This window comes from Protopterus annectens, chromosome 1.part0, assembly GCF_019279795.1.
Source record: "Protopterus annectens isolate FY-2018-M chromosome 1.part0, PAN1.0, whole genome shotgun sequence".
Lineage (NCBI taxonomy): Eukaryota > Metazoa > Chordata > Ceratodontiformes > Protopteridae > Protopterus > Protopterus annectens.
In genome coordinates, this window is record NC_056725.1 from 31615753 (window position 1) to 31640029 (window position 24277).

A 24277-nucleotide genomic window follows, 5' to 3' on the forward strand; every position below is an offset into this window, starting at 1 on the left:
ACATTAATCACTTGACCACAGTAACTCTTGTCCATTTTTCCACAAGACTTAATTTGATCCTTCTTCACTTTTACAACTTGTCTCATGTTCGTTCTGCCTTAGCATTCATGTGGTCAGTATTTTTATTTATAGCTTACTTGGCTGTGAAGTATGGCATATCCCACCCGTTGTTTTCACAAGTACTATACTGTTTTAATGACATTTTGGTATCTTATGTAAACCCCATAGGTAACTACAGTTGACAGTTCGTCAATTTAGTAGCTTTAGCTGTTGAAAACACATCTTACTTGCTGAAATAGTTGCCGATAGGTGATACTGCTTCAGCCATGCAAATTCACTTGCACACTTCTTGCCAGGCAACCAAAACTCTCTGGCAGTCAACTTGAGCAGAAATCTAGACCAACACGAGTGGCAATTAAACTGCAACACCTTCAGCCTCGTAACCCAGAAATATGGGGTACCCCGAAGGTGGACCTATTCGCCTCCCACAACAACCACCAGCTCAGCAAATTCTGCACCAGGGAACCTCAAAGCCAGGCCTGGAAAGTGGATGCCCTGCCCTTCCAATGGGTAAACCTCTCTATCTGTGGATTTATCCCTCTGCCTCTTCTTTCAAGGGTACTACTCAAAATAAGTGAGGAAGAACCAAGAGCAATCCTGATTGCCCCAGACTGGCCACGCCACCGCTGGTAGCCACTACTGCACAGTTTGTCACTGTTGCCTCCATGGCACCTTCCTCAGATCCCACTCTCCTGACCCAGCAGAAGTGAAAATTCTTGCATGCACAATTGCAGACCCTGAACCTGGTAGCCTGGCTTATTCCGTGACACTCTCCTCCAGTGGCCAGCCTAAGACAGCAAGTCCTGGACGTATGTGAAGCCCGACATCCCAGCACTAGAAAATCCTATGCTGACAAGTGGAAAAAAGGTATTGCTCCTGGATCCAGGCTAAAGGAGCTGAGCCGGCACAGCCCTCCTTACCTCTTGCCTGGATTACCTAGCAGACCTACTTCACAGGGGCCTATCCTTCTCTTCTATTAAAATTCATGCCTCAGCCATCTCTGCTCATTACAGCACAGAGCCACCTCTCTTTTCTCACCCTCTCATCAAACAGTTGCTTAGAGTGGCTAACAACTTAAGGCCACCCAGAAGAGCCTCTACCCCTGCTTGGGACCTTAACTTTGTGTTGGAAAAGCTCACGCTACCACCCTTTGAGCCTGCAGCTTCAGCAGAGTTAAAAATTTCTCTCTTGGAGAACAACCTTGCTTCTGGCCATCACTTCAGCTAGAAGGGTGTCTGAGCTACAAGCACTCATGGTTCTGGTACCTTTCATCATTTTTCATGCTGACAGGGTCTTCCTCAGGAGTAACCCATCTTTCATACCTAAGGTGGTGTTTAGTGTGGCTCTCAATCAATCTATTTATTTGCCCACCTTTTTCCCTAAACATCAAAATAAGGCAGAAAGGATCTTGCACTCTTTAGATGTGCACAGACAGCTCAGATTCTACCTGGATAGGACTAAGCCTTTTAGGAACACTTAACAGTTATTAGTCAGCTTTGCAGCAGGGGCGGAGGGCAAGGTCCTATCCAAACAATCCATTTCCAAATGGATTGCACACTGTAACCATTTCTGTTGCAACACCACGGGAAACCACCCCCACAGGTGGTTAGCACACATTCCACTAGGGCTACTTCCACCTCTGCAGCTTTTTTTAGAGTGGTCCCTACCAGGGACATCCTGGAGGCTGCAACATGGAGTTCTGTTCATACCTTCAAGCATTACCACCTGCCTATCTTTTCCAAATCCATGGCAAGCTTTGCAACCACAGTCCTGCAGGGCATACTAGCCAGCCCAACCAATTCTTGACTGCCTCCACTCTTTCTTCAGCTTTGGTAATCAACCCAAGTGTGATGACTGCAACAGTGAAACATGAAGAATATAGTACAGTTGTGTACACTTAAAATAAATGTAGATGTTCGAGTGTATTCACGGTTGCAGTCCTGGTTTCCCAACCTCCATCCCCCTTGTCTCTCACGCCCCCTCTATTACTCACTCATTGCAGTGCTATTTGGTATTTACTTTCTGCTGGTGGTGGTCTTTCACCATAACTTAGCTCCCTATTTGGGGGCTCCTGACATTCGGGGCAAGAAAAACTGATGTAATGGCGGCTGCCTGATTTTATACCACTGACGACTTGACGTCCGCCATGGAGTGACAGCAACCGACGCAGACATACTAAGCCTCTGGTTTTAGGGCCCCTGCAACAGTGAATACACTCTAACATCTACATTTATGATAAGTGTACACAACTGTACTTTTTGCAAGTCCCAGCAGTTTGAGAACAGACAACAGCAGGACTGAAGTTTCAGTAGTAGAATAATTTGGCATTTGGAGATTGTCGGGGATTTCGCCCTTATGAATGCTGAAGGGCTACTAGAGTGCTTTGCTTTGGAGGCAGTCGGGAGCTTTCTTTCCTTACATCTTCCAATGTGGCAGGCCATGATAATCAGACAAGTGAATAATGGAAATTATATCCAGAGGCTACTTGTGTTCCTTTTTTGGAAGTATCGACAAGCATATCTTACCTTCTGCCAATTCCACCCAGCCAGAGGAAAGTAGGAGTGGAGCAGCTGAGCATCCTTAGGAAAGAAAAAAGTAATCCATGATGGAGAGGATCTGGATTTTACTGCAGTTTTTCTGTTGCCCAAAAAGCCAAATAGTCTTAGAACAAAACTCAACTCACATTTTCTGAGCCGGTTTGTCAAGGGAGGGTCATTCAAGATTGTCTTGGTGCAGTCCATATTTCCATGTCTACAGCCAGAGGACTGGATGTGCGTTGGATCTTGAGGATGCTCATCTCCTCTTAAAAGTAGCAAAAGCTTCAAAAGTATCCCTTTGCTTTCTGGGGGAGCCAGTCTTCATCAGTTCTGGACCCACCTCTTTCAATTCACTACTGCACCTGTGGTGATTAACAAATTGGATGACTGTAGTTTTTATTTATTTTACATTTGTTAACCGGATTGGTCTGGCTGAGCTTTTGGCTCATTTTCAGTAGAGACCCGGGGAGAAAAGCTCCTCAAGACTAGACAACAATTTATTAAATTTTAGTAGCGTAGTAGTAACCATCAGCTATAGTATCTTATAAGCAGAGACCTGGAGAGAAATCTCCTCAGGCAATTCAGTTATACAGAGTATTATCAATTGGCAGACAAGTATGTGAGTTGTTACAAACAAGGTTTTAAGCAATTGGAGGAAAATGTGACTAGTTACAATATTTAAGCTGCTTAGAGCAAAATGAGTTAATAGTTAGGCAGATGCTTATTTAAAGTGGGTAGGATCTAGTTGTATAGGAGTTTGGAGACGAAAGGAAAGTAAGAATGGCTAGTAGGGGAGGTAGAGTATCGAGACAGACTAGACAGGTAGGTTGTTTTGAGACTGTAAGAACCGAGTGGTTGGAGATCGAGGAAGGGAAGAGGTAGAAGAGACTGGAATAGTGTTAGAGAAGCATTAAGAGTGAGGTGGTGAAATAGGTGAAAGCATAGTGGTTTCTGGATGGTTGGCTTCAGTGGCAAGACCACTTTTTTAGGCATTTCCTTGTGGCTAATTTGAAACTTTTGCCATGCAGCAGGGATTTTATTTCCAAGGGGAGTTGGTTCCAGGATATAGCTGGGTTATAGTTATAGAGAAAGTAGCCTGTTTTGTTTTTGGGTTTGTAGATGTCTAATAATTCTTGATTTGAGCTTCGTAGCATCCTTGCAGGGGAATATTTGGATATGATAGTGGAGAGGTTGGTGCAGAAGTAGGTTAGTTAGAGGATATAGTGGATGATTTGTAGTTGGTATAGTTGGAGCAGCTAAGGGAATTCTACACATCTAGTTGTTGTAGTGCTAAGCAGTGCTGTGACTTTTTTAGGTTTGGTTAGCTGCAAATCTGGTGATCTTATAGGTAGTTTCAAGCTTGGAAATAAATGCAGAATTTAGGTTTGTGACTGTGGCAGTTGTACAGGAGTGTTGGGAGTAATAAAGCCTGGGAGAGAGTTATTCGGGCAGTCTTAAGTATTTCTTGCTATAGAAAAGCTGTCCAAGTTTCTGTTGAGTTTGTTTTACCGAGTTAGTAATATGGAGATCAAACTTAAGCTGATCATCTATTGTAACACAGCAATTTAGCACTAGATTCAGCTGTGATGATAGTGTTGTTGCAGGATAAGATGGTAAATATACTTTTGAGTGTGGTGATGTTTGTAAGGAGGAAGAGTAGGAGCTTAGTTTTTTTTGGATTAAGTATTAGTTATCACTAAGCCAAGTCTCAGTGGTGTGGAAGGATGCCTGGGTAGTTGAGTGGAGGTCAGTTGGATTGTCAGCAATGGTTGTAACAGTTGAGTCATCAGCATATTGCACAAGAGATGACTGGGGACAAGAGGAGTAGAGCAAGTTGGCGAAAATATTCGAGTAGTGGTCCAAGTATGTACCCTTGGGGGACTCCCATTTGTACAGTGAGAGGGGAGGATAGTGCAGAGAGCCATTTAACTGATTGCTGGCAGGTAGAGAGCTGGAGAACCAGGAGATAGGGGGAGAGAAATGTACGTTAGTGAGTTTATCTAGACGGAGTGGGTGAGAGACCGTGACAAAGGTTTTAAAAAGGTCCAGGAAAAGGCATGAGAAGTTTGTTATCCCGTGCTAGGGAGACTGTTTATGAATGATGAGTGCAGTAGTTGTACTATGCTTAGGATGGAAACCATGCTGTGTGGGTGTGAGAAGGTTTTCCTGGTGAAGATGATGCATTACCTGCTTGTGAATACATTTCTCTAGGATTTTTGAGAGTGGAGAGAGTATGGCTGTCGATCTGAAGTTGGATATGTCTGAGGAGTTGCCCCCTTTGTGAATGGGTAGAGTAAAGAAATTTTTCCATACAGTGGGGACATAGGATTCAGAAGTGGATCGGTTGATTAAGATGGATACAGGATAGGCAAGAGGTCCAGAGGCAATCTGCAGGAAGTAAGAGGGTAGCTTGTCAACAGATGGGGAGCAAGGTTTAAGTTTAGAGAGTAATGACTCTGCATAGTTAGTTGATACTGCTTTTAGAGAGGAGGAGTTAGGAGGGTTTGGAAGAAGTATAGAGTTTGAGGGAGTGCTAGTGTTTCCTGTTTCTGTCACTGCAAAACACTCATTATTCAAGCATAGTTGCAGCCCACATGCCAGAAACTAAGAGTAAGGATATTCCCATGCTGGGACATTTGCTCCTTGTGGCCCACTCTTTGGAGAATCTAATCATTGCAAGGCAGTACTTGCTCCAACTCTGGCTGCTCTTGGAGATCATAGTCAGTGTGACCAAGTCCCAGTTGAACTCTGTCCATAAACATTGCATCATGCAGCAAATGTATCCCCAGAAAGAATATCATCCCTAAGAAAAGTCACAAATCTAATGGATGATCCAAAACTTTATGCTGCTACTATCCTGAAGGTGTTAAGACTCGTTGCATTAGCAATTCATTTGGCTCCTTATGCTTGAATAATATGAGTGTTTTACAGTGGAAATTTCAGTAGTATCTCAAGACTGTTTGGCTCCATCACTGCCACCCTCTGGAGTAGCTGGTTCATCTCTTGCCTTGTCTCAAGCTTGAGCTCCAATGGCAGATTAACTAGATTTCTCTGAATCGGGGTTTGTCTTTTCAAGTTCTTCTCCTTAATTAGGAGCTGTGCAGAGATGCTGTTCTGGTTATGGAGCCTCCTCCAACAGCGTTGAAGTCCAGGGTTTTTATTCCTATAAATTTTCAGGCCATATCAACATCAAGGAAATGAGGGCTCTACTGCTTGCTCTCCAGGCTTTTTACTCCCTTTGGATTCTAGGTTTTGCAGTAGATCTTTTTGACTCCCCTCTGGATAGACAACTTCCCCAGTTCTGCTAGTGCCTTGAGTTCTCTGACATGGAAAGTGGATGCCATGCTTTTTCTTGGAATGGGGAGTTTGTGTACCTGTTCTCTAACTCTACTACCAAAGGTCCTGCTTAAGACTGGAACACGCTCGAAATGTTGCTGATGTCTCCCTTTTGGCCTGGATGGCACTAGAGCCTCCTATTTCATCTGGCCAGAGGCAATCAACACAAGTCACCTCATAGGATGGACCTTTTCACACAAGACAAGGGATCTCTTATTCACCCTCACTTGCCCTCCCTTCAGTTGTTACTTTGGGTGAGAAGCATTTGATTGCTTTTAGGCACTAGTTTTGAGGACCTGCTTTAGATTTCACAGGAAACCAGGAACCCACCACTAGAAAATCATATGTGACTACATGGAAGAGATTTTCTATTTGGGGTATCATGTCCTGGACCCTTTTTCTGTAGGGGTTCCTACAGTCCTTTCCTTGTGAGTTGCTTAGTTTTAACGTGGCATATTCATTTGTTAACCAATAGACACCTGCGGATACACGGGAACTAACAGAGTAGACAAACTCTTAAATCAAATGGCTGTAACTTAAAAAAAAATAAATACGAAAGATTACAGTGCAACTGAAAAACTATAATATAAAACCAAACTGAAAACTGTCCCGCTAAGCGCTTTCATCCTCTAACATAAAGGGACTTCATCAGAGTAACCGTGCCAAACATTTAGTTTAAAAATGTAAAAGCCCACTAAAGTTACAATGCGTTATTTCCTGAATAAACAAGCACCTTCATTTAAAGGTAAAGGACACTAAATATCATAGAACTACAAAATACTATGCAGATAACATCAACACTAATAAAATAATCTGCGAACCTAACAAGTCAGTGCCCTTAACTTTAAGAAAGGAGATGGAAATGGAGGCATTCAAGGGCCGGTGGCATTTCTTTATCTGCCACTTGGAGCCTCTACATTCTAAACGCATTTCCAGTGGCCCCCCTCTCCCATCTAAATGCATCATAAAGATAAAAAAAGCAAACTCGTATCATTCATTGGCCTGTATGTGTCTCCACAAAGCGTTCATACTATCCTTTATCTTGATTTCTCTCAAATACTCGCATATTCTATCCTTAGGTGACCTTTTGGTCATACCCACATAAAGGATGGACATTGCTTAGAACTTGCCAGGTAAACCACCTAAACCACCTTATTTCTACATTTACATCTTGTGGGACACTTAATTTTCCCATAACCTTTAATGTAAATAACCCCCCCCCCATAATTATAGGGGCATCTTGAACATCTACCACATTTTGACATCTTGGATGTTTTCTTGGACATTAAGTCACAACCGTGATGCCTCTCATGGTAGTTTTTAATATTCATATCACATCTAAAGACAATTGGAGGTTGACCTAACTTATCCATGTCAACACCACCCATTTCAAGGATTCGCCAATTAGTTGTCAAAATTTCCTTTAACAAATCTTGTTGATTATATGTCAAAATGCACCCCTTATTAAACTTACTCTCCTTAACAGTAACTAAGGTCGTATTATCATTATTGGATACTAGACAAGGTTTATAAATCAGCTTATTCCTTTCTTCTACTTCCTGAAAAATGTCTTCAGAAAGAATAGAGGGATTACCTCTATTCTGTAACATATTTTTTAAAACAAAACATTGATTTACAAAACATTCCTCCTCTGATACCATACGTGCCTTTTTCTGATGGTATGTGTGCATACTTTGATGTAATAGGGAGTTGGAATAAGTAGGCTTCCTATAAAGGATGAATGTAGAACAGTTCTCAACATGTATTTTTAATTGAACATTAAGGTAGTTAATTGACTTAATGATTTATTCATATTGAACACCAAAAACTCAGTAGTGTTAATGTAGCTGAAAAATTCATCCAAGTTTGCATCTGTTTCACAACAAATGATATCCTCCAAATAGCATCCATAGAGCCTCCAACATTCCACAAAATGGCTATTAAATACAAAAGTATGTTCCGAGAATGCCAAAATTGCAAATATTGGGGCGTATGGAGCTCACATTGCTACTCCTTGCACTTGTTTGTATATAGTGTCCTGAAACCATAAAAAAATTGGTGTTCAACACAATTTCCATTAAAGAAAATAGTTTACTAAATTGTCATTCAGGTTAGATTACTTAACCAAATAAAGCAAGAACCATTCCAAACCCAGGTTATGTGGTATCACAAAAAAAGTTCCTTTGGATCAATAGTCACCATAATAAGTCCATCCACATCTATATTCATTGGTACCGTATCCAGAAAATCTCATCAGTCTTTGTAGATGTGCACCTCATTATTTAATATATTTTTTTAACTGTCAGTAAGCTTGGCTATAACCATAGGTTTTGGAGCCATTGACAACCAGAATTGGTCGCATTGGAGGGGTGGATCCTGTTCCAAGTTCTTAATGGTAAAGTCAAGAGTTCCTGAAGGCTCAGTCCTCTGACAGCATCTTTTCAATCTAGTTCTTTCAGTATGCCCATCAAATAGATGCTGCTGGGTTTCCAAGTACACAAATGACTGCAAAATGTATATTTTTTAACGTAACAATGCAGAAAGTTTCTGGGTAAGTTTAACTGGGTAGGAAGGATAGGCTTGTGATTTAGCCCAACAAGTGCCAAATGTATTTTCTGTTACCTGATGTCAAAGATGAATTATTACTTGATAGGACATCCCTACCTGAAATGAGTCTTTAATGATGTGGGCATTCTGATTTACTCCGTTAACCTTTACTAAGTATATTAACTCTATTTGAAGCAAAGCTATTAAATTAATGGGATTAGCAATATTTCTTTGTAACCAAATGAATCTATTATGTTAATATATATATATATGCTCAGTGTTGGAACATAATAGATGTTCATCGTGCATACAGCTGCAGTCATCACACTTGGGTTATCCTGCCGTCAGGCGGGTCCTCGGTTGGCCGAATTCCAAAGTCTAGGTCCGGCGTCTGTTGTCGCTTCTTCCCTGACGTCAGTGCGGCAGGGGTATAAAAGAGGCAGCCGACGCCATTTTCTTCAGTCTTTCTTGCCGCGCGGTGCCCGAAGCAGAAGCAGTTCACAAGTGCCGGTCGGCCGGCCAGCTCCTGAGATTTACGAATAGTATTTCAATACCTTGCTTAGGGCCAGACCACGACGTCTCGGCCTGCTGTTTTTGTGCTAGGTTTAACAAGCACACTATTAAGCGCCGGGCGGAGTTCGCCCTTCATTATTTTGGCAAAAAATTTAATTATATCATGTCGTCGGATGCACCAACGCCAGTTTTAGGCAAAAAACACAAGGATAAGGACACGCAATGACTTTCCCCTATGCCTGCCAAACAAAGCTATAATGGCAGCACCTTTGGGCGGAAAACTGGCCTTATTTTCAAAAAACTGGCACATTGTTACAAAGGACAAATGGATTCTGGATATTAGACAGAGGCTACAGGTTCCACTTTAACACCCTTCCAAAAATGAGAGGCATGCCAAACCTGCCACAAAATCAATGGGCAGAGGCACAAAGGCAAATTTCCGCTCTCATGGATATGACAGCAATTCAAGAGGTACCTGCAAAAGAACAAGGTCAAGGTTTTTATTCAAGGCTATTTCTGGTACCAAGGAAGGACAAAGATTGGAGACCCATCTTAGACCTATCTATTCTAAACACATATCTAGAGGTACCAAAATTCAAGATGCTCACATTACAGCAGCTTTTTCCCATGCTGGGCAAGGAGTCTTGGCTGGTAACGTTGGACCTCAAGGAGGCATACCTGCATGTCCCTATCGGACAAGATTGCAGAAGATGCCTCAGATTTCTTGCAGGTTCAACCCATTACTAATTCTCTGCCTTGCCCTTTGGCTTATCTACTGCACCCAGAGTGTTTATGAAATGCCTGGCATCAGTAATTGCCTTCTGCAGACAATGAGGAATCCAAATCTACCCATATCTGGACGACTTCCTGATCCATGCAGACAGCAAGGACATTCTATTGCAACATCTGGCATTTGTAATAAAACTGTTAAACTGCCTGGGGTACACAGTGAACAAAAAGAAATCAAAACTAATACCTTCTCAACAGATAATTTTCCTGGGTGCCAGCTTAAACGCAACGACCTAGATGGCCTACCTCATGCCAGACAAACAAGGGCAACTCTCTCAATACTTCATCAGAATGGCAACTTTAACCAGGCTAACTGCAAGAAAATCCTGCAGGCTCTGGGGTTCATGGCGTCTTGTATCCTACTAATACCATTTTCAAAGCTGCATATGAGGAAACTACAATGGTACCTAAAAAACTTATGGTCTCAACACAGCCACAGCTTGGAAACAATTATACCACTCATTCCATGCCTTCAAAAGGAATTTTTGTGGTGGGCTCAAGCATGCCAAAGAAACACGGGTCTTCTTTCTGCTTACCACAAGCAACTCAAATTATCACAACAGACGCCTCAGACTACACCTGGGGAGCACACATGGCAGGCCAGTGCATTCAGGGAAAATGGTCCTAAAAAGAGATGCACCTACATATCAACAAAAAGGAGATGCTAGCCATGAAAAATGCTCTTATGACCTTCAAAGACCTACTGCATCCAGGCCAGCTATTAATAAGGACAGACAACACCACAGTCATGTGGTACATAAACAAACAGGGGGGAACGCATTCATACCCCCTGTGCAGGCAAGCCATGACCCTGTGGAACACAGCACTGGAATTACAAATTCAACTGCAGGCACAATTCCTGCCAGGCAAGGAAAACACACTGGCAGACAATTTAAGCAGAAATATGACAGACCCACACGAATGGAAGTTGCATCCTCAAGTCTTCTCAAAGATAACTCAGGCATGGGGACAGCCAGACATAGATCTATTTGCTGCCCACAGAAATTACTAGTTGGAGAAATTCTGCTCAAGGACCTATCATCCACAGGCCTGGAAAGTGGACGCACTCTCTTTCAATTGGACAACTTTGATAGTCTATGCCTTCCCGCCTCTACCTCTACTGGCCAAAGTCCTATTAAAAACCAGAGCAGAGAGGCCACAAATGATTCTCATTGCTCCAGACTGGCCACGACAGCACTGGTATCCCTTCCTAAAGAGCCTGTCACACTCACCACCATGGATCCTTCCACAAGTTCTTTTGTCCCAGCACAGTTACAAGACCCTTCACAGCCAGCTCAGAACTCTAAATCTAGCTGCATGGAGAAAACCTTAATTTGCCAACAGACTCTCCTCTCCAAGGAGGTACAGGATGTCATCTTGGAAGCCAGGAGACCCTCTACTAGAAAAACCTACTCCGCCAAATGGAAATGATTTTGTTCCTGGAATCAAGCTAAGGGTCAGAATCCTTGGATAATAACTATACCTCAGATTTTACAGTACCTAGCTGAGATGTTAATCAGTGGCCTTTCCTTCTCTTTCATAAAGATCTACGCTTCAGCCATTTCAGCACAGTACAATACGGATCCTCCTTTATTCTCGCATCTTCTTTTAAGGCAGTTCCTCAGAGGGGCAAAAAATATACAACCCCCACGGAAACCACCAGCTCCAGCTTGGGACCTCAACTTCGTATTGGAGAAGCTGACACTGCCTCCTTTTGAGCCAGCTGCTACAGCAGAGCTACAATACTTATCATGGAAAACAGCCTTCCTTCTGGCTATTACCTCAGCACGCAGGGTTTCGGAGCTACAGGCCCTCATGGCTGTGCAACCATTCATCATTTTCCATCAGGACAGGGTTTCCTTACGAACCAACCCTACCTTCATGCCAAAGGTAGTATCCAGTGTGGCTTTGAATCAGACTATTCATTTACCTACCTTTTATCCAAATCCACAGAACAAAGGAGAGAGGCTACTACATTCCTTGGACATTCACAGGCAACTTCGTTATTACTTGGACAGAACAAAGTCATTCAGAAAATCTGAGCAGCTATTTGTGTCCTATGCTACAGGTGCTTAAGGAAAGGCTATTTCCAAACAGACTATTTCAAAATGGATAGCTTGCTGCATACGCTTTTGTTCATTTCATGGAAAATCAGTGCCTGTATACATCAGATCCCACTCCACCAGGGCTACAGCTACCTCAGCAGCTTTCCTTAGGGGGGGTTCCTACCAAGGACATTTTGGAAGCAGCTACTTGGAGTTCAGTGCACACTTTCTCAAAGCACTACCACCTTCCACTATACTCAAAAACTAGAGCGGGCTTTGCCACAGCAGTCCTGCAGGGCATTCTAGCCCCTCCTAATTCCGCTTAGTACCAGCCACCCTTACTTAGCTTTGGGATTCTACCCAAGTGTGATGACTGCAGCTGTATGCACGATGAACATAGTACAGTTTTGTACCTACCATAAATGTAGATGTTTGAGTGATCATACAGCTGCAGTCCAGGTTACCCTCCCTCCATCCCGTCTTAGGACGGGGCTTATGCCAAACTCCTTTATCATACAACCTGTTTGGGGTATTCCTTTATGGTGTATTTGCTTGAAACTACTGTTTTTATTTATCTACTTATGTATGTTTGCATAACATCATGTTTTGCCTTCCTTTCTGGGGCACCTGACATCTGGGGCAAGAAAAACTGAAGAAAATGGCGTCTGCTGCCTCTTTTATACCCCTGCCGCACTGACGTCAGGGAAGAAGCGACGACAACCGACGCCGGACTTAGACTTTGGAATTCGGCCGACCGAGGACCCACCTGATGGCAGGATAACCCAAGTGTGATGACTGCAGCTGTATGAGCACTCCAATATCTACATTTATGGTAGGTACAAAACTGTACTTTCTGTAAGTACTCTAGGGAAACTTGAAAAGTTGTTATCAGTTTAGCATAAGTGATGCAAACATTTTTTAGCATCTGTGAGAAATCTTGGGTGTAGTGGGTAGGTGTAAGGAGCTAACATTTTCTGTCCACTACCATTAGATGAGAGGTACATCAAAAGTGGCATATAACATTTATAATGATGAGTTCCTACTCTCTCTCTCTCCAATATTTCATTATCAACAAACTTAAGATCATGTAGACATAATATCTTCATTATGCCATAATGTCAAAAAGAACAGGCAGAGCAATTGCTTATTGTATTCCAAACCCTGGAAACTGCAGTTATCTGTTTGATATTGGTCTCGCACACCTGGACAAGAGACTATTAGACCAGGCAGACATTCCTCCCAGATGGTCATATTCCACTAGAACTGTTGAGATGAAAAGTATTTAACATTGTTGTTCTAAAGAAGTAATTACTGTTTTAAAAAAATAACCTTCCTTTGGCAAGGCAGGCCTTGCAGGCAGTGAATGCATGTACACAAAAACAATTACAGTTGTGGCATACCTGTGATGTAATTCCTGAGTAAACAGGGTGTGATGATTCTTACGTTGACAGAGATGGGACTTGTTTACTTAGATTCCTGAACACAGCTTTGTGTCTTGATCTTAATCTGACAGTACACCAGAATGAATGATGTATTTTTATGTGGACAAATAGATGCTCTCCTTTGGCTGAGGAGATATGTTACAAGTGGCTACATCTCATTCCCCTTTCCTCCTAATATTGCCACCCCTGGAGGATGTGCCTGCAGTCATCTCAATAGCTAGCCTGCCATTCCCTAGAAAAGCACATGAGCAGTGTAAGGTACCACAGTCCAATTTCATTTTTCACATTCGGTCTAATCCAACAGCAATTTCTGCTGCATTGCATGCTGGCAACATGTTTCTTAAATGCATATCCTTCTGGAGACAATGAAAGCAAGATGTTGGACTGCATAGGTAAGAGAATATTTTATTCCATTTTAGCCTTCACAATTATGAATTATCACACGTGTAGAAATGTAATGCTTTGCCATATGGACATTCTGATACAATTGGATGCCACTCTTTCTACAGAAGAAAACTGAGAGAAGTATTTCTACCCTGTCACAGAAATCTAAACATGCTTTGAAGAGTACGTATGATTATGCGGATGTGTTTAAGGCCACTGCCACTGCTGTATTATTGAGAAGATGTGCTTTGGTACGTAACCAAAGGTTTACTGGGGTCAGAAATCTTTGATTCTTCTTTAAGGTAGAATTGGTTGGATCCGCTGCTACTCAGGTTATCCAAGCAAAGTGATGATAGCGGAAATTGATTCGGGGAGTTTCTAAGATTTTTCTCTCTCTCTTGTACAAACTTTTTAGCCCTTCCTCTTTCACATACCAAAAAAGCCAAATAAAGAAAAACATTTTTTTTTCAGCACGCAAGGTGCTAAAAAGAAATTAGCTGAAGAAAATGACAAGTCATGGTATATTTCAGAAAAAAAGGACCGATCAGTAGTACATAGTGACTTTGCCAGCATTCTTGCCCCCTTCCATCTTCTCTGGTCAGTATTTCTGCAGATCTGTCCTACAAGCTTTTAACATTTCTCTCTGGCAAAACATTGTTTCAGACTCTTGGGTGCTAAAAGTCTGCAGTAAGGTTACTGATGGCACTGGATAAGTCTCCTCTCAGAGGAATTCCTCCCCAACCTCTGAACCAAACAGAATTTGTACCTCAAGCTCATCAGTCTTTTCACACCCAAGGAGTCCTAGAACCAGTGCCTGTGAGTCAAAGGGGCAAAGACTTCTATTTCAGAATGTTTATGGTTCCAAAGAAGAGAGGAATATTGGTGACCAGTACTAGAGCCTTCATTTATAAATCTCTACATGAAAGATTCAAAATGTTGACCTTTAAAAGAATTGATAAGATTGTAGTATACTGGAATTGATTGGAAATAACTGAAATGAGATGGGAAGGAATGTCTTAGATTACACATGCTGTAGTTTGGTTTTATTATATGATCTGAAGTAGTTGGCTTCATTTATCTTCAACTTGGCCGCATATCCAGCATCTGATCTGAGCGCCAAGCTCCTCCCCTTAACCATGATGCCCCCTGTCTCCTTCACTTCAGATCTCGTTTGCCGCTGGAAAAGCAAGCATGGTGGTCCGAGTTCTAGGCTAAGTCTATGGGTTTGAGTAAATTGTTGGTGTTTGTTATCTTTCTTAACTTTTTCTCACATTTCTATCGTTTTACCTCCCTGCAACAGGCGTGGTTTTCTTTCTTTCCCTTTACTGTTTTTCTTAGCATGAGTGAGTGTGTCTTTAGGCCTGTTTAGGGCATAGCTGAAGCCCCTAAATTAGGTTTCAGAAAGTGTGCACAGTGTGTGCCCATAAGCTATCCTCTACCAATGACCACGCTCTGTGCATAGTGTGCCTGGGAGCGGCTAAACTGCAAACCTCCTGTCCTAGCTGTGCTGGATTTAATCCCAGAGCACTGAAGGACAGGAGGGATAAACCTATCCTCGTCAGGAGCAGCAGCTGCAACTTTTTTTCTCTTCACTGGCCTCAGGGACTTAAACTCCCACCAAAAGGCCTGGGGAAGGGGAGAAGTATAGTAAAGACAGGCTTAAGGAAGAGGTCCCCTGACCGGTCGGTACTTAAAGTTAGAGCAGAAACTAGGCTTGGATCGCCCTGGATCCAGTTGCCTGTCAGGGCTTTTCCTCACCAGCATTTCAGGCAGGTGTCTGTGGCCTCCTACTCCCCGCTCCACCCGAAGCCTCACTGAAGCAGAGATGGATAAGATGATGCGGAGGTTTATCAGCACCCAAATTCAGATGGGGGTTTTGCCTGCCCCTTCTTCTGGAGGGGAGAGCTCGCAGCTTTTTTTCATGCCGATCACTCCTCTGATCCAACCTGCAGTTTTGTAGCCCCTGGATCAGAGGACCCTCGGGGTCTGCGCCGACTCTACCTTCATGCCGGCCATTGCCTTGAGCATTTCTGATCCGACTGGGTCTTGTAGCCATAGTCTGAGTCTGATTCAAGGGGTTGATTTAAGTGAGTGCAGCATTCCTTTGGCGTCTCTGCTCTGACACTCCTATCTGGTCAGAGGGGAGCAGCTCTCGTTAGTACTTCTTAGGATGTCTGTTCTCCTTCAGCCTTTGATGTGGTGGAATGGGTTCTGTGCACCATCGAGACCCTTGACCATCTCGTCCTCTAACTCTGTCCCAACTCCCTCTGCTTTGGGTACGGTCCAGACCATCTTATTCTCTCAGGGACAGCCTATGCCCATTTTTCCTCAGAAAGCTCCCTTGAAGGAGCAGCAGGATGTTGGCAAGTCCTCCCCATAGAGTCCCACCAAGGAGGGTTCTTGGAAACAGACATGTAAAAGGAGGCACCTGGACTCCCCACCGGAGTCCCGCAAAGAAGACATTGATTTGGAGGAAGATGAAGGTTCCCCCGAGCATGTCTCCTTTGGAGACATCATGAAACTCCTTTGTCAGAGGGGTGGTGGTCTACCCAAAAAACTACCTTGGATAAGTCTCTGTTCCTCAAGGCATTCGGCATGGGCCTCTCTACTTCTGGGTGTCCCTTCCTGCGGACCCTCTAGTGGACCTAATAAAATCTCTGGAGTGGAAGGAACTGGATACTCTGGAGCCTATCCCGAAGTGCCCTGAAAGTCCTTGGCCCCCTTTCAGACGGGACTTGTTGGAATAAGGGGTCCCCTGTGGATGCTGTGGTGGTGGCAATCACCATGAAGTAGCAGCTCACGCAGGAGAGCTCTACTGTTCATCCTCCTGACAGAGTCAAGGATGATGGACCATTTAGGAAAGCAGGTGTATGCTTCAGCGACTTTTTCCATAAGAGTGCTGGACTATGTGACACATGTAATTTGGCTGCAGTGAGACTTAGTCAAGGAAATCGCTGAATCGACCCCAGAGTCCATGTTGGCGGAGGACAAGAAGACTTTATCCGCTCGGATGGCCACTCTCAAGGCAGTAGCTAATACATCCATGCATCTTCTCTCTCATGCCACAGAGGGAGCCACCAGGGTGGCCGGTTCTGGCGTTGCTATGAGGCGCCACGCCTGGCTCCAGCTTTGTCAATTCTCGGAACCCTTTGAGGTGCCATTTGCGAATGTCCCATAATGACTATTTCTTCCCTGTTTGGGAAGTCAGTTCGAGACACCATAGTCCAGAGTGAGAAAGATTGGAGGACAATGTTTGATGTCGGGATCTGCTTCTGTCTTCAAAGATCCTTTTCTAAGAATTGGTGAGGGATAAAGAATATGTGCTTCCGGAAGTCTCAGGTGGTTTCCCGAGACACACAGGACTTTCTTCCCCCACAGGCAGAGGGAGTTATGATAGACGCCATCCTAGAGGCAGAGGGGGCCCGAGAAACTTCTCAAGAGCCATTCTCGGACAGACCCGCACAGCAGCCCTGAAGGGCTGCTCATTTCTGGAGGCAATCGGGGGTTGCCTATCGCTACACCCAGCAGCATGGGAGTCTATAACAGATCATTGGCTGTTGCAAATTGTATCCAGAGGTTATTCCTTCCCAATTATTGAACCACTTCTCCCACCGAATCACCTCCCTAGACATTCCACCCACACAAAAGGAGGAAGCTGCTGTGGGGATAGACCTACTGCTAAGAAAACAAGTCATCCAACCTGTCCCCTTATGCCAATCCGGATCAAGAATTTATCCAGGTTCTTTTTTTATTGCCAAAGAAAATGGGGGACCCAAAACCCATTCTGTATCTTTCCACCTTGAACCTGTCAGTAGCCAAGACGAAATTCTGGATGGGTTACTCTTCAGTCCATCCTGCTCTACCTGGATGCGAATGATTGGATGAGCTCTGTCGACCTCCAGGATGTGTACTATCTTATCAACATGGACAGACACTCTCTGAGGTTTCTCCGCTTCCAGCTGGGAGACTATCATCAGTTCAGAGCCCTTCCCTTTGGTCTCACCACAGCCCCCAAGGTTTTTACCAAGGTGATGGCAGTAGTAGTGGCTCACCAGAGGCTTCAGGGTATTCAGGTCTTCCCTTACGTGGATGATTGGCTCTTTGCTGCCCCTTCCAAGCATTTACTTTGCCGAGCCAGGAAATATTTCTTCTTACTAGCGAAAAGACTGGGCATCACCATTTATCTCAAGTAGTCACTGGCACCTGTTCATATCCTAGACTTCATAGGAGCTCAGTTGGACAATATCCAAATGAAAGTTTTCCTTACCCCAGACAAGGGTGCACAGTCTTAAGTTGCATGTTTTGCACATCCTTGAAGCCCAAGTTCCGACAGTAGAAACAGTATTGTGGGTGTTAGGGTCTTTGATTTCCGTGATCAACCTACTCCCTTTCGTGCGACTTCACATGCGGATTCTTCAGTGGACTCCTGCAATTCATTGGTATCTCTTACCGCTAGCATTGTTTCATCCAGTTAGAATGTCCAGAGTATGCAGGGACTCTTAGGTGGTGGATTGATTCCCTGGACCTAGTCAGAGGACATCCCTTTCTTCTGTCCTTTCCCAAAACCACAGTGATCACAGACGCTCCCAGCTAGGGTGTGTGGGGGGCATTGCTCGGGAAGGACAGTCCAAGACGCGTGGCCCCTATCCGAGACCAGTTTGAATATCCGTGTCTTGGAAATGAGGGCGGTTCTTGCATTGCAGACCCTTCATGTCCATCTTCCTCTAGGGACTATTGTGATTTAGACAGACATGTCTGTAGCCTGGTACATTAACAAACAAGGAGGAGCCAGATCTTTATTCCTTTGTCGCAAAGCCATGAGAGTGTGGGAATGGGCAATATCCACCAGCCATTTTCTGGTAGCAATACATCTCAGGACGGTCCAACATTCTAGCGGACAGGCTGAGCAGATCTATCCTGATGCCTTATGAGTGGTCTCTGAATCCTTCAGTGGTGGAGCAGATCTTTCTAAAGTGGAGTCATCTTTGCTGCGATCTATTCGCATCTCCTTCCAACGTGAAATGCAGCGAGTTCTTCGCTCTGAACCCCCCTCCGGTGGAAGCCCCCAGAGACTCACTGATTCATGCTTGGCCCCCTGGTCTTTATGCCCATCTCCAACTGCCCCTCATCTCAACGTTTCTTCAGAAAGCTCACAGGCTGTGGAACACTGTAGTCCTCATTGCCCCATTCTGGCCTCGCCAAGTCTGGTTTCCCCTTCCTTTGATCTTACCTAGTAGTTCCACCATGGACGTTGGATACGGTTCCGGATCTTTTCTCATCCCTCTGATTCCTCACCCAGACCTGAACAGTCTGAAACTCACTGCTTGGCTGCTCCAGATGTTCTTCGTGTTTCACTGTTGCAGTCATTACATTTGGGTAATCTTGTTGGCAGGTTGCCCTCGGTCGGCCTGAATTCCAAAGTCCTGGGTCCTGCGTTGGCTGTAGTCGCCCCTTTCCTGACGTCAGGTCATCAGAGGTATAAAAGAAGCAGCAGACGCCATTTTCTTTAGTCTTTCTTGCCACGTGGTGCCCGAAGCAGAAGTAGTTCACAAGTGCCGGTCGGCCGACTCCAGAGATTTTTGAGTTCGAATTTCTTACGTACCCCATTGGGAAACTTTTTTCTTGCTCCAGAACTGAAGTCGAAAAAAGTTAATTGTATTTCTTTTGGGAAGCAAATACCTCATAAGGACTTTCATTCTTGCTGTATTCCTTGCCTAGGCCCCGATCATAACTTTCTGGGTTGTCGGTTTTGTGCTAGATTTAACCAACGCATTATTAAGTGTTGGTATGATTTTGCTTTGAACTACTTTGGGCACAGGTTTAACTATCCAGAAATGTCATCAGAAAGCCATCTGACTACTGGAGTTCACAAAAAACGCAAAGAAAAAGAAAGACAGCCGAGGCCCAAAACAGACTAAGCTTCTCCTAAGCCAGTTGCCGGTTCTCAGTGAGGCGCTTTCACAGACCCTGACTACCGCTAATTTAGTCGCAGGCTGCTACCAACTCACGTGGAGTCGGCCATGCCGCTGGACACTCAAGGTATTGGAGTCTCGGATGCTAATCCTTCAGATGGGTCCAGAGCCGCTGAGCAGGCACCGGCTTCTGAGGGTGTATTCAGACCCAAACATCTATACATTAAACCGACTTTAAAGGCAAAGACTAAAGCACTTTCAAAGGCAAAGGAGCAAGCTCAAGAGCCAGGTGGACAGGCCTCCATGCCCAAAAAACAGATGCTCTAAATGGCCTAAGACTTGATTACCTTGATAAGGGGTTCCCATCCCCCTCCTGATAAGAGGCCTAGGCAAGAGACTGACTATGAATCTTCAGATCAGGTTTCCATTTCTTCTGATTCCTCTTCTGATCAGGAATAGTCTTTTCCCCCCTATGAGGATTCTGATGCTGAAGAATCCATACCCTCAGCTTCTCCTCCTGAGGACTATTCCTTTGGGGAAACCTTACATACCATGAGGGAGCATTTCCACTGGGAGAGCCAAGATTTTTCAGAATATAAAAAGAGGCTCAGGGATTTCCTGTTACTACCTCAGCACAAGCCACTTGCCATCCCTCCTGTGTTAGGCATTGTAGATGATGTGTTTTCGGAGTCTAGCCTTAGCCCTGACTCCTTGCCTCCAGCTCCTGTTAAGCCTGACCGGTATTACAGGGTTCGTGACTCGCATAAATTCCTTTTTAAAAACCCTGCTGCAGACCCAGAAACTATTTCTCAGGATCCCAAGGGAGTTGAGGCTTCCGCTGCAAAAAACCCTACCCCTTCTGACAGGGATTCTAGGGCTCTGGACAGATGGGGAAAAAATTTTTACACATCTGCTACCTTGGCTATACTGTCCTTAAACTGTCAGTTTCATATGCTCAAATATCAGCAACATGTCATGGCCTTGCTTAAACAGAAACTGTTAAACTCTGAATGTGAAGAAAATGAGGAAATGAAGGATATATTGCATGCAGCTGAACAAGTTGGAAAGCATACTTTGCAATGTGGTTTTGATTCTTTAGAGGCCTCCTGCAGGGCCACAGTTACAAGTTCTGTAATTAGAAGGCATGTTTGGATAAAGGAACAAAATCTGCCTGATCATGTTAAAGTTAAGTTATTAGATGCACCTTTACAGCATGATACTTTGTTTGGTGTTAAGGCAGAAGAGGTGTTAAAGAAAATGGAGGATAAGGCTAAATCTATGCAAACGGTCAAAGATTTCTTACAAGTACAACCACCTAGGTTTAATAGGCACTGGCCAACAAAGAATTTGTCCTTCCCTGTGTCAGACAGACCTCAAAGGGGCAGACCCAGACACCCTAGAGGCAGATCCCAGGCGCAAGGTTCATACAGGTCAAAGCAATGGGGTGCTTCTACCTCCAAAAGTGGAGATGACAAATCACAACCTTACAGGAAACAGTCCCAATGACTTCCCCCTGCCTGCACCAAGCACTTATTTTCTGGCAGCACCCTTAGGGGGAAAATTAGCACTTTTTTCTCAATTGGCACATTATAACCCAGGACAAGTGGGTTCTAAATATCGTGTCACAAGGCTACAAGTTCCATTTCCATACCTTGCTCAGACCTACTAAAAAATCAATGGGCAGAGGCGCAAAAACAAGTCTCATCCCTCATGGACATGAGGGCCATTCAACAAGTGCCAGAGCAAGAGTGGGGGCCAAGGATTTTACTCAAGACTGTTCTTGGTGCCCAGAAAGGACAAGGCCTGGAGGCCAATACTGGACCTATCGATTCTGAACACATACCTGGATATACCAAAATTCAAAATGTTGACTTTGCAGCAGCTTCTGCCCATGCTGGGCAAGAGCGCTTGGCTTGTAACTTTAGACATGAGGCATACCTGCATGTCCCAGTCAGACAAATATGCAGAAGATACCTCTGATTCAAGGCTGGCTCAAATCATTACCAATTCTCTGCACTGCCCTTTGGCTTATCTACTGCGCCCAGGGTCTTTACAAAGTGCCTGGCACCAGTAATTGCATTCTGCAGACAGAGGAATACAAATATACCCTTACCTGGACGACTGTCTAATTCAAGCAGAGAACAAGGACATCCTTCTACAGCATCTGGCATTTGTGAAAAAGCTTCTAACATGTCTAGGGTACACAGTCAGCGAAAATAAATCAAAACTAGTACCCTCTCAAGAGATAATATTCTTGGGTGCAAGCTTAAATACAACTGCCCAGATGGTTTATCTCACGCCAGACAGACAACTACCTATTTCAAAATGTTAGCAACAAAGGCCCAGTTATCTGCAAGAAAAATTCTGCAGGCTTTGGGCTTAATGGCATCCTGCATCCTATTAATTCCATATGCAAGACTGCATATGAGGAAACTTCAATGGTACCTAAAAAGTGTTTGGACTCAACATTGCCACAGCCTGGAAACCATAATTACTCATTCCCTGCCTGCAACAGGAGTTTCGATGGTGGGCAAAGGCTGGTCACCAAAACAAGGGCCAGCCATTCACATTACCCCCATCCAGGCAGACACTAACAACGGATGCATCCGATTATGCCTGGGGGGCCCACATGGCAGGAAGATGCATTCAGGGAACATGGACCTCAAACAAAATGCATCTACATATCAATCAAAAAGAGATGCTAGCTGTTCAAAATGCCCTGACAGCCTTCAAGGACCTACTTCATCCAGGACAACTACTGATAGACAACACCACTGTCATGTGGTATATAAACAAGCAGGGGGGCACACATTCTTACCCCCTTTGCAGACTAGCCATGACTTTGTGGGACACATCATTGACTTACCAAGTACATCTGCAGGCACAATTCCTGCCAGGAAGGAAAAATACCCTGGCAGACTAACTAAGCAGAAACCTCATGGATCCCCACGAGTGGCAGCTGGATCCACAAGTCTTCAGCATGATAACAAGGAAATGGGGATGCCCGGACATAGATCTATTTGCCTCCCCTCACAACTACCAACTAAAGAGATTCTACACAAGGATTTATCACAGACAAGCATGGAAAGTGGACGCCCTATCCTTCAGCTGGAAAAACCTATCAGTATATGCCTTTCTCCCTCTGCCTCTCCTCCCCAAGGTACTCCTAAAGGTCAGACGAGAGAAGCCAAAGATCATACTGATTGCACCATACTGGCCCCACCAGCACTGGTACCCAGTATTAAGGAGCTTCTCAATGCCCAGCTTGGACCTTACCTCAAGTACCGCATCTACTATCCCAGCAAAACAATCGGATCCTGCAAAGCCAGCTCAGAACTTTAAACCTGGCAGCATGGCGAATAATATATCATACAGAACGCACCTCAGCAAAGCTGTGATGGATGTCCTTTTGGAAGCCAGAAGGCCTAGTACTAGAAAATCTTATGCTGGAAAATGGAAGAGATTCTGTGCCTGGAACCAGGCACAAGGAACAGATGCAGCTGTGCCAAATTCCTCAGATTTTACGATACTTAACTGAGATGCTGGACAAAGGCTCATCTATTAAAATTCTCATCTATTAAAATTCATGCCTCTGCCATTTCGGCCCATTACAATGCAGAGCCACCAATCTTTTCTCATCCCTTATTAAAACAGTACCTCACAGGAGCCAAAAATTTAAGGCCTTCAAGGTCGTCACCAATGCCTGCATGAGACCTCAACTACGTCTTGGAAAAACTCACCCTGCCTCCTTTTGAGCCAGCTGCTACTGCTGATGTAAAGTTTTTATCTTAGAAAACAGCTCTGCTCCTAGCAATAACTTCTGCAAGATGAGTTTGAGCTACAGGCACTCATGGCTGTGGAACCTTTTATCATTTTTTATCTGGACAGGGTCTCCCTGAGGACAAACCCAACATTTATGCCTAAAGTGGTGTCCAGTGTGGCTCTTAACCAAACCATTCATCTGCCAACTTTTTATCCAAATCCACAGAACAAGGGGGAGAGAATTCTGCATTCTTTGGATGTACACAGCTTAGATTCTGCTTGGACAGAACCAAAGTTTTCAGAAAGAGCAATTACTAGTGGCATATGCTGCAAGATCACAAGGAAAGGCCATCTCAAAGCAGACTATTTCAAAGTGGATAGGCCACTGCATTCATTTCTGCTACTTATACCATGGCAAGCCAGTGCCAAAGGGCATTAGGCCACATTCCACCAGCGCTGCAGCCACTTCAGCAGCCTTTCTTAGGGGAGTACCAACCAAGGACATTTTAGAGGCAGCTACTTGGACACCTTTACAAAGCACTGTCATCTGCCACTCTACTCTAAATCCAGGGCAGGCTTTGCCAGTGCAGTTCTGCAGGGTCTCATAGCCGCTTCTAATTCTGTTTAGCTCCAGCCTCCCAACCATAGCTTTGGGAATCTACCCAAATGTAATGATTGCAACAGTGAAACAGGAAGAACATAGTACAGTTGTGTATACTTACCATAAATGTAGATGTTAGAGTGTATTCACTGTTGCAGTCCAGTTTACCCACCCGCCATCCCCCCTTTTCTTCTGATGGAACCTATCTTTCCTTCTCTGATTTATACAACCTGTGTGGTGTATTTGTTGTGGATGAAAAGGTTTATATTGCTGCATGTAATTTTATATATAGATATAAATTTTGGCTACCCTTTTAGGGGGCACCCGACATCTGGCGCAAGAAAAACTA

General features: G+C 44.2%; 1 protein-coding gene across 1 annotated transcript in view; it reads left to right on the forward strand.

Annotated features, from left to right (window-relative positions):
- NUP133 (nucleoporin 133) overlaps positions 1-24277 on the forward strand; it is a 2059048-nt gene that overhangs the window by 489689 nt on the left and 1545082 nt on the right. The gene's annotated exons all lie outside the window — the stretch shown is intronic.